Source organism: Neoarius graeffei, chromosome 17 (assembly GCF_027579695.1).
Source record: "Neoarius graeffei isolate fNeoGra1 chromosome 17, fNeoGra1.pri, whole genome shotgun sequence".
In the NCBI taxonomy this organism is placed as follows: Eukaryota; Metazoa; Chordata; class Actinopteri; order Siluriformes; family Ariidae; genus Neoarius; species Neoarius graeffei.
The window spans coordinates 30,280,522-30,292,809 of record NC_083585.1 but is presented as its reverse complement, the minus strand read 5'-3'; positions in this window follow the sequence as shown (position 1 = coordinate 30,292,809).

Below are 12,288 nucleotides of genomic sequence, written 5' to 3'. Positions count from 1 at the left end.
CGAGCCCCGTGGCCGGCGAGGGCCTTTCTGTGCGGAGTTTGCATGTTCTCCCCGTGTCCGCGTGGGTTTCCTCCGGGTGCTCCGGTTTCCCCCACAGTCCAAAGACATGCAGGTTAGGTTAACTGGTGACTCTAAATTGAGCGTAGGTGTGAATGTGAGTGTGAATGGTTGTCTGTGTCTATGTGTCAGCCCTGTGATGACCTGGCGACTTGTCCAGGGTGTACCCCGCCTTTCGCCCGTAGTCAGCTGGGATAGGCTCCAGCTCGCCTGCGACCCTGTAGAACAGGATAAAGCGGCTAGAGATAATGAGATGAGATGAGATGAGATGTTGCAGGTCTGAAACACAGGAATGGATGTATATTAACAAATGAAATGAAGTTGACCAGACAAAGCATGAAATATCTTGGGTTCGTTCTGCCTGCAATGAAATACAAGTCAAAGTACATTTAGAAATCACTGCTTTCTTTTTTTTTTATTTGCATTTTCCATCCCTTCCCAACTTTTTTCAGTTTTAAGGTTGTAAAAATGAATCTGAAGTATTTATTTCATGTTTCTGATAAGATTGCATCTTATCTGTTTTGTAACCATGGTAATTACAGTTTGCCTCTCTAAAAAGGACAATAAAACATATTGTGATTCTGGATCGGTCCAAATGAAAAAAAAACTGTTTTCTGTTTATTATTGGACATTCTGATTAAATCGGCATTAGCCTGCTATTATTCACACAGGCTATGTCACTGAGTGCTTCCTACATTTTAAATCCATTTTTTTTATTCTGTTGTGCCAAAGCATCAAGCTTTGGGGGAAAACCTGGCTGTCTTGGCTAGTGTTTTCCTGGGACAGTTAATTTGTGATCATTTCATCCTCACAGTGAGACCATCATTTATGAACCCAAGAGAGGAGCTAGCTGTGTGTGTGTGTGTGTGTGTGTGTGTGTGTGTGTGTGTGTGTGTGTGTGTGTGTGTGTGTGTGTGTAGATGGATGGCCAGCTATGGTGAGCCCAGGAGTACAGTGAGTTAAAGGGTGGTTGGAGGTTTCCACATGGTCTGTTTGAATGTGAAACACATGTTAATGTGTGGGTGGAAGAGGGAAGAGAATGTGAGAGGGTATCCATGTCTTGCTGTGTGAGAACGCCCTACTTCTCCATCTGTGAGACCTGTTGGTAATGTGTGTGTGTGTGTGTGTGTGTGTGTGTGTGTGTGTGTGTGTGTGTGTGTGTGTGTGTGTGTGTTTCTTGACTTTTGATCGCAACATCTTCTCCCACACCCGTTTATTTCCCCATCTGGCAACTCACAATGATGCAAATCAAATTCCACACCTCATCTATAGGAGGCTCTGCAACATGTGGCCTCCAAAGTGATGTCGTAGTGTGTTTGGGACTTGTGCTGTGTAGTATATTTGAAATTCTTCACGTGTGTCTGTTCTTGTGTTTGTTGTACATAAGAACGGCTACAGTGTTTAGCATGGACAAGTGTAAGTTCAGTACAGATGTTTTTCCCCTCTCTGTTCTGGTGCATGTCTTCTTCGTATTAGGGTGTGTGTGTGTGTTTCTGCTGTCTGGCAGCAAGGAGCACTGTTGCAGATGGCAGAAGGGTGGGAGAAGTGTGTGGCTGCATTAATATGGCCTGCAGTTCTCGTTAGCTCTAATCAGGGGCTTCCTGTACCGAGAAGAGCCAGGGTTCACCTTCCCGAGAGTGAACATTGCAACTCTCTCTCTCTCTCTCCTCCTTTTTCTCTGCCTGAAATCCCACTGCACCCCCACATGCCTGACTCTCTCTCTCTCTCTCTCTCTCTCTCTCTCTCTCTCGCTCACTTCCTCCTGAGTGTGCACTGTAACCTTCTCCTCCTCCCAGAGCATTCAGCACTGTCCTTTTCCCCTCATTTCTGAGCCTTTTCCCTGGCTCTCCCACTGGCTCCAGCTGCCCTGAAATGAGTTGGAAAATGTAAACCTGAGAGAGGAATCTTTTCCATATTCATTCAGGCTGCTGAGAGGCTACAGATAGGCAGCACATCAGCATCCAGAGCAACTCGAGCACACATACTGTCCTGGTGTGAACTCCAGCAGGGGTCGCGAACCGCAGCCAGAACTGAGAAAGAAAAGGACGTACAATTCTGGGTGAAACAAAAGGGCCTCTTTGTGGTCCTGCTGGCACTATACAGAGGTAGGATACACAGTCAGAAAAGTGGACATCCTGTATACGGTCCTGCACAATGAGACGCACCCATGTCTCAATGCCAGTCCTGTTGCCAAGACTTTTGCTCTGCCACCTTTGTAAAAAAAAAAAGAAAGAAAACCCTGCAGTACCAGTGCAGCAATGTTTCACAATTGTGTCGGGAAATGTGGACAGAACCCAAGTAACTGTTTGAGGAGCTAAAATAAAGCGAGCGAGATTGAATTTTGGCAAATTAGGACGCATGTTGTTCCAACCTACTCTTCTCTTTGTCTGTATTTTTCTTTCCCATTCTCTTTCTCTGTTTCTCTTCCTCTGGCTGGCTTTTAGGGAGCCCTTGGGTTAGATTGATTAATGCATTTAAGATGTGGAAATAGGATATTGGAATTGTTGCCTTTACCACTCTCTCCTGCTTCCCCTGTTTCTCCTGCTCTCACTCTCTCACACTCTCTCTCAGTCTGGTGCCTTAATGCACCTTAATAGACACTTTGATAGATAGGCTGAGAGAGACTGGACAGATTCGGTATAACTTTCTCTGCTCTTTTGGCTGCATGCTTTTTTGCGTGTGTCAAATACTTTTTTTTCCTCTAGATTTCGCCCCTTTTTTTTTTTTTTTTTTTACAGTGCCCTGGGCTTTGCAACGGATAGCTTCCCCCACCCTCATGCTCCGAGCGGCCACCCCCACCCCCAGCGCTGAACCTCGGCCAGCCCCAGCTGCCTGGCCAGATGTGGGAGAAAGGGAGAGGCAGCGTCCTACAGGGGCCAAGGGCCTGAAAACAGAGACAGGCTACAGAGAAAGGGAAGGTGAGAGAATAAGAAGGAAAGGATGGAGTTGGAGAGGAAGGTTGCGATGGACAATTGTCAAAAAGATATCCGAGCCAGCGCACTGCGTTTATCTGTAAAGTAGACAAGCAAGGGAATTGAAGCGATTCTCCGTATATTCCATTAGGTTTCTCAGTAAGAAGAATATGATTTGTTCTGTAAGTGGCATTAGTGCTGTGCGCTGATGGACAAGCCGTACACTTATTGCCATGCGTGCGTCTTGAACAGGTCCTCCCAAGGCTACAAGATTTATCGGCAGTATGTGAGCCTTCTCAAACCATACTCCAGGGGGTTCTCTGATTAGAGATGGTGGAGTGAGCAAACACACACTCACACACGCTCTCGCACACTCTCACACACTCTTGCACGCTCTCGTCCATGTGGTTCTAATTACACACACGGGGAGTCAAGGGCCCAGTGTCATCTAAAACATGGAGGCAGATTTACATTCATCCTCTGGTGTTCTGCACTCAGGTTGGTCTTAGCCAGATAATTGTCACACATTACCCAAGCCTATTTATCATGTCAAAGCAAGATCTCAGCTGTGGAGGTTAATAAGTGTGTAAGTAGTATCCAAACGGGTGGCAAAGTGAAGTTCGTGTAACTTGGGGAAAGTATGAGATTTTACTCTAATGAGAAAACATGTAGACGAGAAAAGTGTCAGCCAAACTTTTTGGTAAAAGAGGCGCTTGTTGAAGTATCATGTCTCTGAAAGTCCATGTTCTCCCAAAGTGAGACTCTGTTTTGCAGCTTGAAGCTCTTTTATATAGTGACACTTAGTCTGGCTGTAAAAATTAAAGTGTGGCGTTTGGATATGAGTTCAGTTAGTAAAGTGTGTTCGAAGTGTTCTTGTATGAACTCTACACTTCCTTGAGTTTAAGACCAGTGTTAATATGTGAAGCCCGTAAATGCAGGAGTGGAATCAGAGGCTGAGGTGCGGTAGCCGACTCTCACTAAGGCTCTTACTGTACACTTTTTTGCATTTCAGTAAGTGGAGTGAGACAGAACAGAAGATGGGGTGAAAGAATGAAAATGAGGAGGAGAGAGACTGACAGTTAGAGAGAGAACATCTGGTGCTTTTTGCAGCAGACAGTGTTCCCCAGCTTATAATAAGATGTACTGTTTTCCTTCAGACGGACTTGGTCCCTTTACCCAAATTCTCAGATAATGAGCACATGTAGTGATATCCACCAGATTCCACTTTAGAGCTGTAACTAGTTTTGAATTAGTAAAATCTGCAGCAAAGGTACACACACACACACACACACACACACACACACACACACTGTTTACTCCGAAAGTGTTAGCAAAATAGAAAGGACAGAAACATCAAAGGTGTGGTTGCACTTCTACTCAAGTACATAACAAGAACAAATTCAGCTGTCAAGAAACAAATTATTGTCAGGAGTAAATTCAGAGCAAATTCACAAATCATCTGTTGACAGTACAATATAAATCTTCAGGAATGTTCTGCTCACAGCTCTACTTATCCTTATCCTACCCTGCATTATATACTGAAGGTATACAGGTATTACAAATAAGCTAATTACAGAAAAGCTTCATTACACAATGGCTAATATATGAAGGATTATGGCTGAGATAAATGGTGTTTACAAATTTTATATAAAAAATGCATATTTTAAGGATTATCCATTCTTGTAGCTGTTTTGTAAAATAGATTTTGTTGTATTTGTATGCAATTTTGGTGACTAAATTGAAGATACCCATTTTTTAAACTCAATAATAATAATAATAATAATAATAATAATAATTAGATACCCTGCAATGACCTGGTGACTTGTCCAGGGTGTACCCCACCTCTCGCCCATAGACAGCTGGGATCGGCTCCAACTTGCCCACGACCCTGCACAGGATAAGCGGTTATGGATAATGGATGGATGGATAATTAGATACTGTGACTAAAGTCACAGAGATTTACACTAGTTGACCTGAACAAAATAAAAAAAAACTGATTGAAAAAATCATGAAATTTGACAGAGTTGTAAGTGATTGAATAAAGCCATTTTTCATGGATCATTCCGGTTCGGTGATCCAGATCAGCACCAAAAGTCATAGCAACTTAATTCAGCCTAGAGGTATTCTTCATGTGATATTTGGTGGTGACTGTTTGAAATCTGCAGGAGAAATAATCTCCTAAAAACCATTAGGAGAATAATAATAATAAGAAGAAGAACGAGATAGAGACTGTGACTAAAGTCATAGTAATTTGTGCTAGCTGACCTTTATCAATTGAAGGTCAAAGTGAAGGTCATTTTGGTGAACAAAATAAAAAAAACTGATTGAAAAATCATGAAAATTGACAGAGTTATAAATTATTGAAAAAAAAGCCTGTTTTTCATGCATCATTCTGGTTCGGTGATCCAGATCAGCACCAAAAGTCATAGCAACTTAATTCAGCCCAGAGGTAATATTCATGTGAAAGTTGGTGATGACTATTGAAAACTGAGGGAGAAATAATGCCCTAAAAAAGTTAGGAGGAGAAGATAGATAGATAGATAGATAGATAGATAGATAGATAGATAGATAGATAGATAGATAGATAGATAGATAGATAGATAGATAGATAGATAGATAGATAGATAGATAGATAGATAGATACATACATACATACATACATACATACATACATACATACATACATACATACATACATACATACTGTGACTAAAATCACAGTGATTTGCACTAGCTCTTACAAAGCAGGACCTCTGGTCACCGTACCCTATAGATCTGGAACGGTAAGAGATAGAGAATGACGCTTATTGAGGGAAAAAGCCCATTTTTCATGGATCATTCCAGTTCAGTGATCCAGATCAGCACCAAAAGTCGTAGCAACTGAATTCAGCCCAGAGATATTCTTCATGTGAAAACTGGTGATGACCGGTTGAAAACTGAGGGAGAAAGAGCATCCTAAAAAAGCATTAGGAAAAGAAGAAGAAGCAGAAGAAGAAGAAAGATCCTGAGTGAGAGTAACAGTTTGCACCAGTGCTGCAAGCACAAATGAATAATAAAGTACACATAGGAAGTACTTTAATGTGATGTTAAAATGTATTTTTGATGAGTGATTTCCCAACAAATATCTGTCTATTCATCAAGTACAAGTGCAAGAAGTGCAGCTTTTGAATTGCCAGATAAGTAAAATAAGATAAAAGATAAGATTACACTTTATTCGTCCCAGAAGGCAAATTTTTTTGTCGATATGAGGCCGAGTAAATCATCTTCCTTGCTCTCATTTGGTGAAAGTTTATGGTCCACATCATTTGTTTGTTTTCTCCTGATTACAGAATGTTGAGTGTCACAGAGAGGAGATACTTCTCTGAGTTTAATGGAGTTAATTCACTGATGTTTAATTCACAGCTAGAATGTGAACAGAACAATTCCTGACAAACTACACCCACTGTTCTGACTTAAATCACTTTAAAAGTTAAAACCCACCCTTACATTGACACTGCAGTAATATGATGCATAAATTAGTAATATTTTATTTTTGTTTTATAATTTTGTTTTATTTTCATTTAGTAATAACACTGATTTTTTGTTGCTAAAGAATGAATGCTTTGTTACACTGACTACACTGAGCACCAAATAGGTTTGTGCAATATAATGATTTTATCGTCCCTACACAATATTACACTGCCACAACATCCAGTGATATTTGCACCAATTATATTATGTGACCAGATGCATCAACCTTTACACATTTTGTCTAGGATAATCTAATAATCGATAGGATTATCTATATAATCTAACACTGGAGTATGATAGTACAAGTTATCACCCAAAAATAGGCCTGAAAATCAGTCATTTTATCTCCAATAAAATGGAAGTTGAGCCAATCAGAATGTGAATCTACAATACAATAATACAATATAATGCATTATTATGCATACAGGACACTTTTTCAATGAAATAAAAACACGTTCTATTCCCTTCTAGCGGGTTTCTTTCATTTGGTTTGATAGCATGCAATATTGTTAGCATATCGCTTATCCTACATGTATTATGTAACTCTACCCAGCGGAGAATGAGCATTGAATATGGTTTACGATATTGCATGGTTGTCAAGACAACGTGACGTCACACGTCGGAGACATAAAACTTCTGCGCTAGCGAGCGACTGTGACAATTTGTAAACAAACATGGCCGCCAGGTTTGCTTTGTTAAATACGGAAGATTTTGAGAGAATTTTGAAAGAGAAAGACATGTTGAACACCTAAAAGTAATGTGTATGTATTATAATAATAATAATAATAATAATAATAATAATAATAATAATAATAATATTGGCTGGCGTTGAGTGGTATATCAGATATATTCCATTCAGCTAGCATGATCTCGACTCATTCAGTATGGAATGGAATATATCTGATACAACGCCAGCCAATATTATTTAAATTGTTTATTTCATACCACACATGGAAAATACAAAAGTAAAGAAAAGAAATAAACTTTACATATGTTGGGTATAATGCCACCTAGAAAATAACTGCAAAGCTAATCTCGCTAAGTGGAATCTGGAATGATTGGTGCAGATGTTTTGAACTCTCCAGTGTTATTGTGTTGCCTGGAAGCTCCGCCCCCTTTCCCAGTTTCGCATGCTCTCAACTGAACTAACACAGAAACCCTCACTTTCTGTCAAGGCTTACCATCAACTTTCACATTAACCACTAACATTAGACAGGCCTTCAATGACGTGTCAGATCAAACACTTTCCAAATAATGTTAATAGTGATGTTAATTCGAAAGTAATTTTTTTTTTACAAGAACAGCTGCATATGCAAGCAATGAAAATCTCAGCCAGGTGGACATTAGATTCACTTTATTCATCCCACATCGGGGAAATTCACGCGTTACAGTAGCAAGAAAATGTCAAACAGATAACAAATAAAACTGAAATAAAAATTAGACAAACGAAGGATTAAATACAGAGGGCTATTTGCATTATCTACCGTGAAAATGTATAGAAAAATTGCCTTATTGAGAGGCTCGGAAAAATTGCACATTACAGGTAGACTCTGTATATATACACACATATATACATAAATAATATTTATATATACCGTATATATATAAATAAATATAAATATAAGTATGCATAAAAATAGTTTTGGGCCTATATTATTGCACATAATAATTGCATCGATGAGAGATGGCAGAGGTAGTAGTGGTGAAGTAGTGCAAATTAAATGACAAACAGGTTATTGGTGCTACGCTACAAGTTGTGGGTGTTATACAGTCTGACAGCAGTAGGTATGAATGACCTGCGGTATCTCTCCTTCTTACACCGTGGGTGTAGCAGTCTATTACTAAACGAGCTGCTTAAAGCCCCCACAGCCTCGTGTAGGGGGTGAGAGGGGTTATCCATGATTGAGGTCAGCTTGGCTAACATCCTCCTCTCACCCACCACCTCAATGGAGCCCAGAGGACAGTCCAAGACTGAGCCAGCCCTTCTGACCAGTTTATTAAGTTTCTTCCTGTCCCTCTCTGAACTTCCACAGCCCCAGCAGACCACAGCGTAGAAAATCGCTGATGCTACCACAGAGTCATAAAAAGTCCTAAGCAGTGTCCTGCACACACCAAAAGACCTCAGTCTTCTCAAGCGGTGGAGACGACTTTGGCCCTTCTTGTACAGGACATCTGTGTTGTTAGTCCAGTCCAGTTTGTTGTTGAGGTGAACACCCAGGTATTTGTACTCCTCCACGATCTCAATGTCCAAACCCTGGATGTTCACTGGTGCAATTTGAGGAACCGTCCTTCTGAAATCGATCACCACCTCCTTTGTCTTGCTGGCGTTGATGCGCAGGTGGTTCAGTTCGCACCAGGCGACAAAGTTGGTGATGACCTCTCTGTACTCCAGATCGTCCCCCTCTGACACATGTCCAACGATGGCTGTATCATCTGAGAACTTCTGGAGGTGGCAGCTGTCCGTGTTGTAGCTGAAGTCAGATGTGTAACAAATATAATTGTTACACAGAGTCTACCTGTAATGTGCAATTTGTTTTTTAAACAATCTATTTACAAATCAGTTACCTTTAGGTAACTGATTTGTAAATAGATTGTTTAAAAAATATCCTGCTATTTTCAGGAGGTTATTATCCTGACATGACTGTAGAATCACTTAAAAATTCACTATGCAGCTGAGTTTTCACGATTTCTGCTGCTTGTACTGAACGTAGTTCCTGACTTCACAGCTAGACAATATAATTCCAACAGATAATATTATTTCATCATTTTGTCCTCTCCTTGTCCCTGAAATCATGGATATACTCATTTTATCAGCTATTTGTTCTGAACGATTAAATTGTTTATTGTGATTTTTAAAATGGAAAATCATTCTTCCATCGAACCATCTATCCATCTGTTATCTACACTGCTTATCTGTCAGGGTCAAGGGGAAGCTGGAGCCAATCCCAGTTGACTTCAGGTGAGAGGCGGGGTACACCCTGGGCAGGTCGGCAATCTATCACAGGGCTAACACAAAGACAAACGACCATTCACACTCACATTCACACCTATGGGCAATTTAGAGTAGCCAGTTGACCCAATCAACACAGAAAGGCCCCGGTTGGCTGCAAGGTTCAAACCCAGAGGCTAACCACTGCACCATCATGCTTCCCATGGAAAATCATGAGCAGGAAAAAAATGTGTTGCACAAGCCTAGTACCTAACGTTAAGCAATACCTGATATCAGTATCAGTATAATTCTAATAATACCCAACCCTAGCAACATGACGTCCAGCTTGTATACAGGGTATTTCAGGCCTGATGACCCCATAGATCTTGATATCACATCTCAGCTATGTGTAGATGTACAACCTGCAACACAAAAAAAAGTGTGGTGCCGCCGGGAAGCACAGCAACACAGCACCATGTGTCTGATGGACAAACCAGACACACAACAACAGCACACACGACTACAGAGGAAAATTAGAGTAGGCAGTTCAGAGCAGCAGAATGGCCGGTTTCACCTTTATTGTTGTGGCTGACTGTGGCCTGGCTTCCTGACACCTTCCGCTCAGGCTTAGACACAGATGGCCACGGCTGGAACAAGTGCGCACGCTGAGAATGCATCCAAACACAGTAGAAGGAAGGTTGCAGTGTGTGTGTGTGTGTGTGTGTGGGACAGGTTCAGACAGACTAGGCTGGGACAGCAGGTTTGAGTGACCTCTGACCTGAATGAGATGCACCGTGTGTGTGTGCGTGTGTGTGTGATGAGCATGTGCACACCAGCACCTGTAGGAGTCAAGTGGTCAGACAGAGCTTTGTGCAGAAGACTTGGCTTTGATGGAGTCAAGAAAGGATGCTTCTGGAGACACTGTGTTTGTGTGTTCGTGTATGTGTGTGTGTGTGATGAGCTGCGGGGGTGTTGCTGTCTGACAGGAAGTGCGGGTCAGCTGTATACGTGTGTGTGTGGCCGGGCCTGGGCCAGGAGGTCAGGGCTGGGCAGCCCGCAGGAAATGGCCAAGACATTCCGGCCCTGCGCAGGCGGACTTAACCCCTTCAGTACAAGCATAAACATGCAGTAAACATACACACATGCAGACTGTCTCCGGAACTGAAACCCTGACGAAAGACGGTGCATACACACCTCGTTACTAAAAATAGATCTTGACTTGATAGACATCTGGTAATGTGGTTTTTGGATGCTTAATTCTTCCAATTATTATTCCAATCCGCATGTTCAATTTGCCATTACAGCACTGATGAGCCTAGTGCATAAAAAAATGTTTGGTGTTCAGTTCTAAATATAACCCCACCACTTGCCCTGGACCTTGACCGCCTTCCTTAAAGACGCACATACAACCCCCACGGACTGATTTTACCTCCCACACTGGAAACAATGGTGAGCAGCACCCTTGTTGCGTAACACACACCCCTCCAACCCACCCACAAATGGTTTGTCCTGCCTGCTCCAGCTGAAAGGCCGACTCTCTGGAGTGCACTAAGTACAGGAGAGTGCGGCTCCTCTATGGCCACAGGGACATTCTGGGGAGCACAGAGACAGGAAGTGACTCTTGGAGATGAGGAATTCTCCAGCAGTGGGAGACTCAAAGTGAAGCTGACATTTCGGAGAATTGCAATGCCATAACAAAGCTCTGAAGGCCCATGCTGGGATAGGACAGGCAGGAAGTGGAGGTCTGTGGCAGGGCACGTTTACATTCCTGTGCTCCAGTGCTCTTGTATTAATGGCCTTTTATAAATAGGTGAGGGATGAATCATGAGCTGGACACTAGCCCCGAGACCGTGCACCTTAGGAGTGGCCCTGTGGGACAGCCAGCCCTTTTGGCTTCCTGGTGCCACATGCAGGCAGGGCTTCAGTCCACAGGCGCTCCCAGATAGCGAGAGGAACGTGTGCAAGGGTCTTCCTGTTTTGGGATGCTGCCCTAACCTTGAGCAATTTCATTTTCCTGCATCAACCTGCAAAACAGACAGCTGTTATCTTTCTGCTCACTATTTGCATCCCGTAATGGGATTTGCATCCCGTACTCATGTCATGCTCTCAGCTCCAGCCTCTTTTCTCTTGTCTTGCAGAAATAGTAAACCATTCAGAAGACTTTACAGTATTTGCTGAGGTTCTCACCACGTTCTACCAGATTCTGTAAATAAAATAAAACAAATGATGAAAACTTCAAACATACAACCAATCAGGATGAGACATTTCTACTTGCTTGTCAATCATGTTCTAGTGGTTAGCGCGTCCGCCTCTTGACCAGGAGATCGTGAGTTCTACTCACAGTTGGGTCATACCAAAGACCATCATTAAAAAAATGGCACCTATTGTCATCTGGTAAGGCACGCCACAATACAGATGTGAGTAAGAAGTCAAATTCTCGCAGTTACCAGAGGACTAGCCCCCCCACTGTAACCCTAGCTATTGCCGCTTTTCCACTACAAACGCGGCTGAGTCGGGCTGAGCCGTGCCGTGCTGAGTCGAGCTGAGTGGGGCTGTGGGAGTTGCATTTCGACTACAACCGCGCTGAACCATGCTGGCTGGAAGTGGGTGGACACATTGGGTGGAGTTAGCGAAAGTGGGTGGACGTCACGTGATGTTGTTAAGCAGCACAAACAGTGACATCAGTGACCTTTTAAGCGGTAGTCTCACGACCCGAATAGTAAACAATAAACATGGAGGACATGGAGTCGTTAGTGTTGCTGGTCTTGGTGCTGTGGCTTGTTGTCACCGACAACGCGGACAGATACTGGCAAGAGCATATAGATGAGGCGAGCCGCATAAGGCTTCAGAAATTCTCGTAATTCGTAATTATTCTTCTTC